The sequence below is a fragment of the Pinus tabuliformis genome, chromosome 8 (assembly GCF_031772625.1).
Source record: "Pinus tabuliformis cultivar Carrire ecotype Pingquan chromosome 8, CPIR1, whole genome shotgun sequence".
NCBI classification, from domain to species: Eukaryota; Viridiplantae; Streptophyta; class Pinopsida; order Pinales; family Pinaceae; genus Pinus; species Pinus tabuliformis.
Window position 1 is genome coordinate 2038471777 of NC_142294.1, and position 14422 is coordinate 2038486198.

A 14422-nucleotide genomic window follows, 5' to 3' on the forward strand; every position below is an offset into this window, starting at 1 on the left:
ATGAAGGCAAAACGAGGAGTGATGGTTGAGATGCTTTACGATATTTTTAAAGGATGAGGACACATACTATCAGGAGATCTACAAGTCAAGGATGCATATACATATACATATCTGAGATCAAGACATGAATCTACGCCATGGGCACAACCATCCGGATGATGAATATTATATGAAAATATCCATGGTGTCGGCCTCATCATGGTGATGAGTCCTTTGTCGTAAAATTTTAACGAGTCCGACGTAAGACAAACTTGTCGCTTTTTCATGTTTAGAGAGTTTGAAAAAGAAACAAAAAGGAAAACTCCATCATGTCCCTTTTCGTAATTTGTCTCTCGAATCTAGAAAGGTAGAAAACAATATCCGAGAGAACCTCTTGACCATGTCGATCAAGGTGTACCTTTTTCTTAAATAGTCAGTCTCAGCTCAAAAAAGGGTTAAACATATACTGAAGTGACGTTGATTCATTTACTTTAACGAGTTCAAAACGACAAGTACTCGGTAATATTTTTAGTTTTCTAGAGTCATAAAAGAGCTCAAAGATGACTCCAAGGGGGTTCCTTTTTCGTTTATTTAATGAGTCCGAAAAAGAGATAAAGCAAAACTCGCAAGAATCAGTCAATAATGATCACTATTCACATGATGGTACCTGTAATTGCATAAAGAAATGCACCCATCATTGATATCGAGAAATAATAATAAAATATTATTAAAATATTGATAAAAATGACTTAAAACTTATAAATAACCAAAAGTAATTTTACTTTTGACCATTTTGCCATAGTAAGCTCTGAATGTGCATTTGTGCCCTAATGTTCTCGATTTTCAAGTGGCTGTTATGGGAGATCCAGAGTGCCATTTCACGAAGGTCTTCAACAAGTAAGAGGTCCATCTTTTCTCTTGCATTTTATCACATTTTTATGTGTTGTTAACGCTAATTTATTGCTATAAGGGAGTATTTTCAATTTTTATGGCATCGACGATCATCACGGGTATGGTCGCCGGACCCGCGATGATTGCACTCGAGCTAAAAGGCCCGCACGATGATATCACTCTATTTATAAAAACAGGCGCGATGGCGCCAAGGCGGAAGTTTTGGAAGAAAAACCTTCTTTACAAGCAAAAAACCTTTGATTTTAATGCATGAAAAAAGCACTAATTGGTGTTAAATGATGTTTTGCAGGAGATCATGGTTCCGGAATGGAAAGAAAGAGGCCATGAGGCCGAAGACCACCAAGCAGCTCAAGATCCTGAATGCATCAATGCCCTAAGGAACAATGGGTTGCTAAAGTTCTTCGGGACCACAAGGGTAAGGGCCCAGATGGAATTGTTTCCCTATTTGACTAGTCTTTGGGATGTAGATTGAGAGATGTTCATTATAAAAGGCCAGGAACTAGAACTTGAGGAGGCGGATATCTACTTCATCACAGAATTGTCGCGAAGAGGAGAAGTGATCCAACTCTTTGGATCTCGCCCAGGAGCTGAAAGTATGGGAACTCTAATCTAGATGCATTGTCCAGGTGCCGAAATGACCAACGAAGGGAAGGTGAAGACAATGACAATCACCAACAACCTTCCTTTGAGAAAAATCATGTTCACTATGGCGCGTGTATCTGGCATGCAAGACTTGCACGAGGCTTCAAAATCCTAGTTCCAGTATGCTATTACGCGTTTGACCCCCACCATATTTAACTGGTGTGGAGGCCTTTTGAAAAATATGAAAAAACAACTAACCATGGGGAAGCATGGACACCTAAAGCAATTCGAGTTCGGTTCGATACTGGTGACCTTCTTTTTAGAGTGAGTGTTGGCTTGATGGGGTCTGACCCAGGTTCGAGGTTATTTAGCCAAACAAATCCCTGTACTACTGGCCCTTTTGGCAACAACCCGTGGAGCGCGGATTGAGGTCTCACCTGAAGCAGTATGGGGGGATATTGGAACCAAGTTTCTGCACCCTTGAGATGTCTAAGGGGTCGGTTTAGTCCAACTGTGGATAACTTCGCGCAGGTCGCTTCATGCACTATCCTGACCTGCGAGGCCTTCGTGATCTATTATAATCACCTTCGTGTAGCCCTAACCAGGGGCTGAGGTGATTTCGCGCTGCTCTAGCAACGATCTGCGCTACTTCCCCAAGTTACACTGCGTAGCTTACTTATCTTCTTATAACAGTTAGTTATCTTCGCGTAAACATATAATTTATCTTATATTCACTTTATCAACACATTCATATAAGTTCACGCATCATATAGACAATAGAAATGCAATTTATATCTGATACATTCAATGCACAAAACAAGAAAAAGATACACATAAATGATGTAAAACTTCTCTTTATTACTTCTCGAAAGGTTACAGACTGGACTTGCTCTGCGCACTCAGCTGCAGGGGTTCGTGCACTCAGCTGCGGACTTCTAGGCCTCTACGCACTCAGCTGCAGAGCCTTCTCCTACTCTACGACCCAAAGACTCGACTTTACACCTAGATCCTCTTTTATTCCATTATTAGATCTTACTGACTTACTTCATTACAACTTAGAGCCTCGCTCTATTTATACAATCCCATGGTTCATGGACCATGGGTAGATTTCTAAAGCTGACATTACATTACAAAAATGAGGGCGGCCAACCCTATGACTCATTTACAATCTTCGCTCTCCGTGCACACAAACGTGGAGCCTTTACATCGGATTTGGTCAAATTCTGGGCTTTAAGCCCAAAACTTGCCTTGGGGGATCACGCGCCCAACAGGCCCCCAGGACAAACATTGTGACTCACCCTTGAGTCACTCTATCGGTGCGGAGATCTTCACGTGGAGACCTCCCAACTTTGTCCGAACTGCTGCAAGATCAGCAACGCACTAAGCAGTTGCCTATTGTATCTCCTGCACGCGCTGTTCAGAGACTGTTGTATCTGAACTACTTCCTTGTATCTGCTCATGCGTTCCCTGCATCTCTGCGAGCTTGGATTTGATCGAGGCTATAATGACGAATTCCTCCTCGATCCAAGGCTGGACACATGCCTTTAAAACCGCTTCTCTAGGTCGCGCTGTTTCTACCTGCCCCTTAAGTGCTTTGGCCTGTTGCATCAGCGCAAGCCTCTGTATGAGGGCCACTGTCTATGCGGTCCCTTTTATATCATCATATGTTTGCTGCAGCTCACGTGCCTCTGTTTCTAAGCGTTGAATATTTAGGTCCTCCTGCAGAGTGGTGAGGACCTCGAACGAATCTTCCAACATTTTGGTGCAGTTCTTCACTGTAATACTGATCTCCTCCATCCCCAATGTAATGGCGCTGGCGCACTGTTCCCTTACCTCAGGAGTTGAAGGCTACACCTTCAACCGCAGCTCTGCTATCTGAAGGTTCAGCTCGAGCTGAACCTTAGCCATCTCTTCTCGTGCCTTGTGCACCCCTGATGCTAACTTCTGGATGCGCGCCTCTACTGGGATGGCCAACTCAGGAACCATCTGGTAGGCCTCCTCAAGAACCTACATCATCTAACGGTTCTGCGCCACTACCTCATCGTGATGCAGGCCCAGTTGTTCCATATTAATTTTCTGCTCGCTCAACACCTATAGTGCGCAACACTCCCTAGCCCGCAGTTCTACAGTCACTCCATCCTATAGGAAGAGTGTCTCCGAAGGGAGCACAATCATGTTGATCCCTACTCCCTTCAACACACTAACCGTAGGTCTGTCGGCCTCATTCTCTATAACCAGTGCCCCCTCTGGCAACACTATGGTGTTGGTCATGCGGGCGCACAACATTTCCTCAGCCGCGGCCGTGCCTACTACAAGGTTGGTTGAGAGAGTACCAACCGGAGGAGTGCGCACCTGCAACTCCTGTATCTATGCCCGGAAGGCCCCCAACACAATCTGATTCTCCTCCGCGAGTTGTTGGAGGGCCTTCGAAGTGATGTTGCACACCATTTCTACTATATCATGGAGATCTCCTTTGGTGAGGGTGATCGGGTCGAAAGAAGTCTTAGAAGCTTTCGACTTCTTTCGCGGCCCCACTTGCTCTCGTGGGTGCTGTCGCTTTAACTGTGTAGTTGTTGTTTCTGGGTCTGCGCCACCTTCCTCTATCTCAGGCTCTTCCTCAGGTGAGGGAAAATTATGGCCCTCACGCTCCTTCTCTGCTGCCTCTTTTCTTCTCTTCTCTGCCGACTGCGCCAGCTGTAGTTTTGCCTCCTCCTTCTTCTGTTGTGCAGCAGACTTTTCTGTTTTTGTGGTGGAGATGGCTGGAGCACGCCACTCCAACGGCCATGACTCAAGCACGACGAATATAACATTGTTCGTGGCTAGGTAGGGGAGCTCGTTCCATTTCTTCACGGGGTCCTTGCACGCTCAGATATATATGTGTTGGAAGTCTGCCTTGAACTCCACGAAGCTCTGCAGACTATTGTGAACAGTGGGTGATAACCGCGACTTGCGGTTAATCCCCATTCTGATGTTCATCTCCATGAACACCCAGAATATTTCGCTATCTCTGATCCTCTGCACATCTTTAGTGGCCCACAGTGAAGCGTACTTTGTTGCCTCCGGAAGATCTCGCACCATTGTGGGGAACTGACTGTCCTCAGGCCACTCCCTAGCTACCAGCACTATGGACAACAGGAGCCATGCATAGTGGAAGGTCTTCCCCTATTCCTGTGCCTCACGACAATTCTCCAGGAACTCCTTGCATAGGTACTTCGACCAGTTAAACTGGATGCCCTCTGCACACTGTGTAGCAAGTGCTACCATTGGCGTGGGCACCTCATCCGCGCGACACTTCCGCATAACCTTGCCAGCCAATATATGGGTCGCAACTTTGACTGCCTTATTACTGATACTGGAGATCACATACCCTCTCTTCTCCTTTTCTAGCTTGAATTTTTCCTTCATGGCCTCCACGATGGCCAAGTCGGTGCTCTTACCCTCCGAAATATCTGCTGGGTCCTCCCCCTTATAAGGGAGTCGGGTAATTCTATGAATCAGGTGGTCCATGATGGGGATGGGCTCCTCTAGCCACAAACACCCATCATGCACTAGGCAGAGTAGCTACCTGATGACAAAGATAGTTACTGGGGCGCGATGGTAATGCGACACCTAGAGCAGGTTCAACAACCCTGCTTTCTCTACCTCGCACAACCACTTGTGCGGCTCCAACTCTATGACTCCCGCCGCAGTGCTTTTCTTTGGCTTCATGAGATGCGCGGTTGCCAAGTGTGGGAACTTTTCATGGTCCAAGAAATCCCAGTCTTCAAACTTTAGATTTGGCACTCATCCCCAAGTGTGCTCCTTCAAAAACAATATTATCAGGTAGTAGTGGAGTCTACAGAGAGCTCTTACTCTCAACTAGGTCCTTGGGCTCCCTTGCCTTTCCCTTCCACGGAGGAACATACATGAGCAGCCTGGTTAGAGGGTCCGCTTCCTCGGTTTCCACCAACATGTCTTCGTCCTCCTACTCTTCGACAAGGATTTCCTCAAGGTCTTCCTCCTCTTCACCAGTTTCCAGATTAACCGCTTCCCCTTTTCTTCCATGGTTAGTTTATTTCGCAGTGGGTTTCTAAGGGACACACACACCAAAACCATGCGCTGCTTATCTTTCTTAGGTCTCTGCATGCACAATGATTTATGGACTTCTGCGACTATCCCGATGCTCTTAGGGGCATCTCCTATCATCATGGCATGTGCGGCCTCTTCAACAGTCATTTCGTCGATATCCATGGCTTCCTCTGGTGTGGTCATACTGCGGTTCCACAAATCTCTCAACGGCTCACGTAAGCGCTTAAACAATGCCTTCGACTTCAAAACATCAAACAGATCTGGGTTCATAGATCTCTGGGCGTGCAATAGCTCAATTCTCAAATGGCCAAGTGTTGTTTGCTGGGTAGCCCTTTGCAATTTATAACACCTTTTGAATTCGAATTCGACCATTCCCCCAAATCTGGTTCATTAATGCTCCCTTGGCGGCAGATTTTCCCAAATCTAGTCCATAAAGCCTGCCTTAAATGCATGCCGCCCTCTCCATTTGGTCTCAAACCAAGCATCACATCATGAATAATGACTGTAATAGTCACTTTCCAGCTGACCCACGAGGCAGTGCAACTACCCTTGCGCTATCGCGGACCTTGTGACACTTCGCTCCTACGCGTAGTCCTGTCATCGCGCAGTTCCTGGGCAGAGTAGTTTATAGTCCCACGCTTCCTTTCAATTGCTTGGAGCACTAAGACTGTGCTTCCCACAGCTAGTCAGGTGGCTGGGCCACTTGTATACAGCTTCAACCTACCATCAATTACTTTTCCTGGGAAAGGCTTGCCATTTGACTTCACCAACTACATCGTGCATTTTACCAATTGCATCGCGCCACCATCCGTGATCCCCTTAGTAACATATGGTCCAATCCAAGGCATCAAACTGATCAACTCTTGGCGGTAGTCCCCAAATTTGTCAATGTAATCATGCACATCCTATTTTATCACCACGATTTTCTTCTCAAGAAAGTCCTTCTATATTCCTTCCTCAAGCTTGTTGACTTCTGCTTCCATCATGGAGCTTTTCTCCCTTAACCGAACTCTTTCATTCATGAGTTCTTGGAGCCTAAGATTACCCTGCTAGATCTCTTCATCAGGCCTCAAGCGTTCTTCTTCAAGTTCTTCCAACTGCGTGATCCCTTCTTCCAAGGCTTCGTGATCCGTCATATCCACGGGCACTGCTATGTGCGACCTAGGCATGATAGACCCCATCGGCATTACAACATTCACTCCATAGGTCAACCTAGAAGGCACCTGCCCCATTCAAATTGTAATTAGAATGATTAATATACCAGGTCAGCGCGCGATCCTGTAGAGCGCTGACCAGCATCGCTTTCTTTATATTATCATCTGTAACTCCTTACGCTTCCCATATGGCTCTCATGACGAACCAAAACTGGTCCAGATCTTCATTTCCTACTCCTGTGAACACAGGCAACTTTATCACGCTTACCATATTGACTCGCGGTGGTGGCGGAGGTGGTACGGGTGAAGATGGAGGTGAAGGTGGTGAAACTGGTGGTATTGTGGGTGGGGGTGGTATGCGTGGGATCCTTTGCCAAATTTAATGGATCGCACTTCATGGTGAGACCTTCACGAGATCTTCCTCGTTCCCTCGCGGAGGTAAAATCAAAGGGTTATTCTCTGATCCCTTACTTCCTTCGTTTCTGTATGTTTTCCACTTTGCGTAGCTCTAGACATCAAGGTAATTACATAACCCTCTTTTCACACAATAGCATTTTAATCCAAGTATTCAGAGACTTTACGTACTTACCTCGCAGTCCTTTGAGAAAGCGTCGCTCTGCCTCGCTATAGCTGACTGAAGTATCTACCGCGAAATCAGTAATGAATCCTCCTATAATCTGATCGAGCCAGTGATCAATAGTGCGCGTGATCTTATCCTCTGACGATTCCAATCTGTGCACCAACTCTGGGGTCCACACAATAGGATTGTCGAGTTTCCACCTTCCTTGGATATCTGCTAGCTTCACAATCCACTCGTACATCTCAGTAGGGAAAGATGCGAAAAATATTTCGTGGATCTCTGTATACAGGTAGCAGTCTAACCACTCTTCTTTTCTCAGTCGCGAGTTCCTGTTCTCCTGCGCCATGAACTCGTGAATTCTTCTGTCCAACGAACCTTCAATTTCACTCTTAGTTGGATTCCAATGATACAACATTAGACATCTCTATGCAGATTCCAGTCTCAGCAACATAACCATTTATTGACTTGATGGGGCTTGACCTAGGTTCATAGTTATTTAGCCAAACAAATCCCTGTACTACTGGCCCTTTCAGCAACAACCCACAGAGCACAGACTGAGGTCTCACCCGAAGCAGTATGGGTGGATGCTGGAACCAAGTTTCCGCACCCTTGAGATGTCTGAGGGGTTGGTTTAGTCCAACTGTGAATACCTTCGTACACTATCTTGACCTGCGAGGCCTTCGTGATCTGTTATAATCACCTTCGTGCAGCCCTAACCCCTGCCCTAGCAGCGATCTGCGCTACTTCCCCAAGTTACATCGTGTAGCTTACTTATCTTCTTATAACAATTAGTTATATTCGCGTAAACAGATAATTTATCTTATATTCACTTTAACAACACATTCATATAAGTTCGCGCATCATATAGACAATAGAAATGCAATTTATATCCGATACATTCAATGCAAAAAAACAGGAAAAAGATACATAGAAATGACGTAAAACTTCTCTTTATTACTTCTCCAAAGGTTAACGACTCTACTCGCCATGCGCACTTAGCCGCAGGGTTCCATGCACTCAGCTGCGGAGTACTAGGCCTCTGCGCACTCAGCTGTAGAGCCTTCTCCTACTCTACGACCCAAAGACTCAACTCTACACTTAGATATTCTTCTATTCCATTATTAGATCTTACTAACTTACTTCATTACAACTTAGAGCCTCGCTCTATTTATACAATCCCATGGTCTGCGAACCGTAGGTAGATTTATAAAGCTGACATTACATTACAAAAATGAGGGTGGACAACCCTATGACTCATTTACAATCTTTGCGCTTTGCGCCCACAAACGCAGAGTCTTTACGTCGGATTTGGTCAAAATCCAGGCTTTAAGCCCCAAAACTTGCCTTAGGGGATCTCGCGCCCAACAATGAGTGCCCTTATTCTGGTATCAGTGGGGAGAGGTACCAAATCTTGCCCCTGAGATCCGATACCAGTGAGATGGAGTCAACTCATGAATTAAGGAGGAACAGTCAGCATATGCATTACCCACCACAATTTTTCCCTTAACTAGAACGCCAACTACTCATAGTAGACGACTATGCTTATGCTGGCATGAATTTCAGGTGGGATCCAGATCTACCTCTGCCTCTAGGAGAATAGTGGACCAATGCAGGTAAAAACTTGTTTTTTGCATTTTTTCAAGTTTTATGATTTTTTGTAAAAGTGTAAACTGAGACTCAAATTGTGATAAATGTGTAGATGTGGGACCAGAGAGACCACCTGGAATGTCGCCAATAGCACGGCGAGTTTCTCATTAGATAGTAGGCGCAGACTATGAAGAATGGGCAAACCCCTTAGCTGAGATGGAGAGCAACCTCGAGGCAATAACTTGAGGAGTCCTAGAGTACGCTAGTATTGATGAGGTGCCACTGTGTTGGCAGAGGCACACAGTGGGAGTATTTGCGACATTGTGTCGGCTATTAGGCTAAGTGATCAGAGCGGTCTCGTGCTATCATGAGCACTGTGTAGGCCGATAACCTTTCTAGCTCTTTTTACACATTTGTAGGCTTTGAAAGCCAAGTGTTCCAGAACACTTTATTTTTTGATATCTTGATGTAAACACTCTAATATACACGATATATATATACATATGGATGTTTTATTTTCTACTTACGTGTCCATAATATGATCAGTTTTATAAATGACACAAATGCCTATCAAGAACAAAATTTGCTAATGCATCTGTTAATGTATTTAAATTACATGGAATATGTTGATATGTGATGAAATCAAAATTTCTTTCCAGTAATCTAACATGTAGATACATACGCAATATTTGTGGATTTATCACTGAGTAATGATTTTTTAACTGTAACACAACGAGTTGTGAATCTAACTTGATAACTAAATCCCTAGTGCCAAGAGAAACTGCTTCTGACAAGAGTTCAATGACTGCAATGTATTCAATAATATTGTTAGTTGTTCAACCAAGGCATATACCTTGTAAGTTAATCAGCTTGTTATTAGGGGCATAGAGTCCCCATGCTGTGGAAGACAGGTTCTATATAATACGACAAGCACCATTAGCAAAACCAACATAATAGCTTGATGACATCTGCAAACCGAGTGAAACACAGGGTAAGTAGAAAAACACATGTCTACTGTTGGGCGTGGAATCCCCCCCAAGGCATGTTTTGGGGCTTAAAGCCCAAGTTTTGACCAAGTCCATTGTAAAGACTTCGCAAATTGTGGGCGCAGAGCGCGAAGTCATAATAGAGTCACAGGGTTGTCTGCCCTTGGTTTTGTAATGTAATGTCAGTTTGAAAGATCTACCCATGGTCCGCGGAGCATGGGATTGTATAAATAGAGCGAGGCTCTAAATGTAGAAAATAGTTAATGACATAGAATAATAATGAGTATAAGAGATTGATGAAGCATTGAGTTGAAGTGTAAGTCGTGTCATTGGCTTGTGGAGTAGGAGAAGGCTCTGCAGCTGAGTGCATAGAGGCCCAGTAGTCCGTAGCTGAGTGCACAGATCCCTGCAGCTGAGTGCGCAAGGCAGGTCGAGTCTGTAACCGTGGAAAGCATTAATAAAGAGAAGTTTTACCATATTTCTGTGTATCTTTTCCTGTTTTATGTATTATTGGGTATAGTTTACTGTTTATTTGCTGCGCGAACTCATATGAATGTGTTGTATAAATAAATATAAGATAAGGCATCCATTTACGTGAAGATAACTAACTGGTGTAAGAAGATAAGTAATATATCGGGTGTGACTTAGGGAAATAGTGCAGAGTGCTGCTCCAGCAGCACGGAAGCTCCACAACCCTGGTTAGGGTTGCGCGAAGGCGAATATATCAGGGCGCAAAGGCTAGGGAAGTGCGCGAAGTAACTTGCGTGAAGGGACTAACAGTTGGACCAAGTCAACCCTTCAGACATCTCAAGCATGTAGAAACCTAGTTCCAACACCCCCCCCCCCCATCCTACTTCGGGTGAGACCTTAGTCCGCGCTTCGCGGACTGTTGCCGAAAGGGCAAGTACTACAGGGATTTTTTTGGCTAGTTAACTCCGAATCTGGGTCAGGCCCCTACAAGCCAACAAATGGTTCCGTTACCGGGACCGAGATCTGCATAGAGATGTCTGATGTCGTATCATTGGAATCCAACTAAGAAAGAAATTAAAAATTGGTTGGATAGCAAGATTCACAAGTTCGCGGCGCAGGAGAACAAGAATCCGTAGCTATCAAAAGAAGAGTGGTTAGTATGTTACCTATACACAAAGATCCATGAAATTTTCTTCGCATCTTTCCCTACCGAGCTATACGAGTGGATCGCGAAGCTAGTAGATAGCCAAGGAAGGTGCAAGCTTGACAAACCTATTGTGTGGACTCCAGAATTGGTGCGCAGATTAGAAGCATCGGAGGATAAGATTGCACGCCTTGTTGATCAATGGCTCGATTGAATTATATGAGGATTCATCACTGAATTCGCATTAGATACTTTAGTCAGCTACAGTGAGGCAGAGCGACGCTTCCTCAAAGGATCGTGAGGTAAGTATGTTAGGTCTTTGAACACTTGGATTAAAATGCTACTTTGTGAAAAATGGTTTATGCGATTGATGTTTGGGGCTACGCGAAGTGGGAGAATTTATAGAAATGAAGGTAGTGCAGAACTAGAAACTAGCCCCTTGATTTCACCTCCGCGAGGAGACGAGGAAGAGCTCGTGAAGGTCTCACCAAGAAGTGCGATCAATTTGATAAGGCAGAGGATTCCACGCATACCACCCCCACCCACACCACTGCCAGTTTCATCGTCTTCACCCCCATCTTCGCCCATACCACCTCCGCCACCATCGCGAGTTAATATGGCAAGCGCGATAAAGTTGCCGGTGTTCAAGGGAGTAGGAAATGAAGATCCAGACCAGTTTTGGTTCGTGATAAAGGCTGTATGGGAAGCACAGGGAGTCACGGATGACAATATAAAGAAGGCAACATTGGTCAACGCTCTGCAAGATCGCACGCTGACCTGGTACATTAAGCATTCTAATGAAAATCCGAATGCGAGGATCGCAGACATCCAAACTGCGCTGAATAGGGAATTTAGTAGGCCAAAGTTAGAGGCGCAGTCGATCATTGGGTTCAAGGAAATCACAATGCTACTAGGCGAGACCCCTTGGGAGTTGGATCAGAGACTGAAGTGCACAATTCGCGAAGCTAACATGACGTTGACAGATGGACAACACCGCGAATGGTTTTTAGCATCGTCAACACTGCATCTAAGGAACGAGCTATCACAACAGAGGCTAACAACTGAAGCTGAGGCCTTGGAGATCACGATGAGACTGCACAAGACCCCGATACAGATTCCAACCTGGGAGTTCAACAGATCCACCCGTAGTTGAAAAACTTGTGCCTTGAGATGCAGAGTCTGAAATAGGACAGGACATGACAGCTTGCCCAAAGGTGCGCGACGAAGTATGGTGCATAAAGTGCAAGAGTCGGGGACATGACAAGGAACACTGTATGATGTTCGCGAATTACCTTGCGAGAGGACCAATGCCATAGTGACTGGAGGCACAAGCAGGAACTAGTGCAACACCTGCGTTGTGGTGCGCGATTTGTCAAATAGGAGGAAAGCATGCTATGGATAACTGCCATTTATTGCAGTACACACAAAATTAGCAGCAGTTGTTCTATAATTTCTGTAGGTCAGTGGGACATGATGAGCACACCTGCAAAAGCTATGAACTGATGATGGATAGGACTCCCACCTATAGAGTGCAGGCCGAGACACGTCCCCTTGACCAAAATGTAGGGATGGTGTGAACCGGATTTCAGGGGCACAGATGAGGCCAAGATGGAGGAGGTCCTGGAAGAGGTCGCGGACAGCTGATATGTTACAATTGCGGAGGGCTAGGGCATTATGCCCGCGATTGTCTCAACCCGATGCGTCCATCATGCGTATATTGTACATTGTTTGATCATGAGATGGAGGATTGTCCCACACTGATAGTAAGGCCGCGTGACAAGGGAGTGTTGCAACCTCCCCCGACTCAGAACCTGCAAATGATGAGGTCTGAGCCACGCAAGGAAGAACCTAATGTGAATACTGTGCTCTGAAGTGGAATTACGATAGGGGATGACAAAGGGAAATAGCCTGAAGAGAGTACTTAGGTTCACAAGGCTCTGACGAAAGAACCAGAGTTTGATTTGGAGTGCACTAAGAAAACCTTCATGAAATCTAGGAAGAGCTTCGTTGATGCCTCCACTTCAGGAAGAAAAGATAGACCGAAGTCAGAAATGGACCCATCGATGCTCATGATGTTCCTGGAAACATGCATGAAGTTGCTGCGTGACAGGAAGGTTGTAAAGGGACTGCAGGAAATCATTAATAGATGCGCTGGGACCGCGCTAGGAGAACCGAACGTAGTCTGGAAGATTGGGAAGCATGTGACAAGGACGAGTAGAGAGATGAGATTGACCGCATAGATTGGGGAATATGTGATGGACCAAGTGATTCTGGACCTAGGATTAGACATGAACATTCTGCCGAAGCAGACATGGGAACACATGGGAAGGCTTATGCTGCAATGGTCTCCTATCTAGCTGTGGATGGAAAACCAGCAAAAGATCGTACCTATGGGAAGATTGTAGGGAATCACTGTAGATATTAAAGGGGCAAGCGCGCTGGCATATTTTGAAGTGATAGATATTGTTGATGACAACAATCCCTACCCTGCGCTATTAGGGATAAACTGGGCCACTGACATGAATGGGGTGATAAACCTAAAGAAGCACAATATGATTTTTGAGAAAAAGTCTCTATGCGTAGTCGTACCATTGGACCCTGTAGAAGGATCTCGCTACACAAAGCCAGTGCGTGATTATGAAAGCGACGACAACTTGGACTACATCTACAAGATAACCGCACGAGAAAAACACTGGGTAAATCCCACTACGGATGGACAAATCTCATGGGAGCGCAAAATCTCCTGTACACTGAATTTTGATGAAGAGATAGAGCGATGGAAGAATCGATTACACAAGGTAACCATGTTGAACTGTAACATGATGACGAGATTGTTGCGCCGCGTATCAACAGAGGTAAGGGATCTGCCTACGTATAATGGGTTGAGCGAGGTAGATGACTTCTTGAACAGGTTCGAAAGGGAGGTGTCAGAACAGCAACGTGTCAAAGCTTTGAAATGGGTACTGCACGCTATGCCCACGAGGTGGTGGGGTACGCACCAAGGAAGCTTTGAGGACTGGCGTGAATGCATGAGACTGATGCGCATACGGTTTGGGAAGCCTTAGATGTGATTAACAAACAATATTTCTAGCCAGAACGGTGCACGCACACATCTGTCCAGATGGATATATGCATATTTCACGAAACCTGCACGGATGGACACAGACTTCACGTTAGGAGACACGGTCAGTAAGCATGTACGGGTGAGGCACTTGCACGAATGACACCTCAGGATGGAACAACGAAGTATGGGAGGAACGAGTGTGCAAAAGGTTATCCATGCAAAAGCCTTTAATGAAGTATGTGAAGCGCTGAACAAGGTACACAATGCGCAGCGGACTAATTGGGACCTGCGCGTACCAGCGGTTCTGTGGGCTTATAGGACAACGTGCAAGAAACTAATGGAGCAAACGCCTCCGAGGCTGGAGTATGGAGCGAATGCTGTAATCCCCATTGAGTA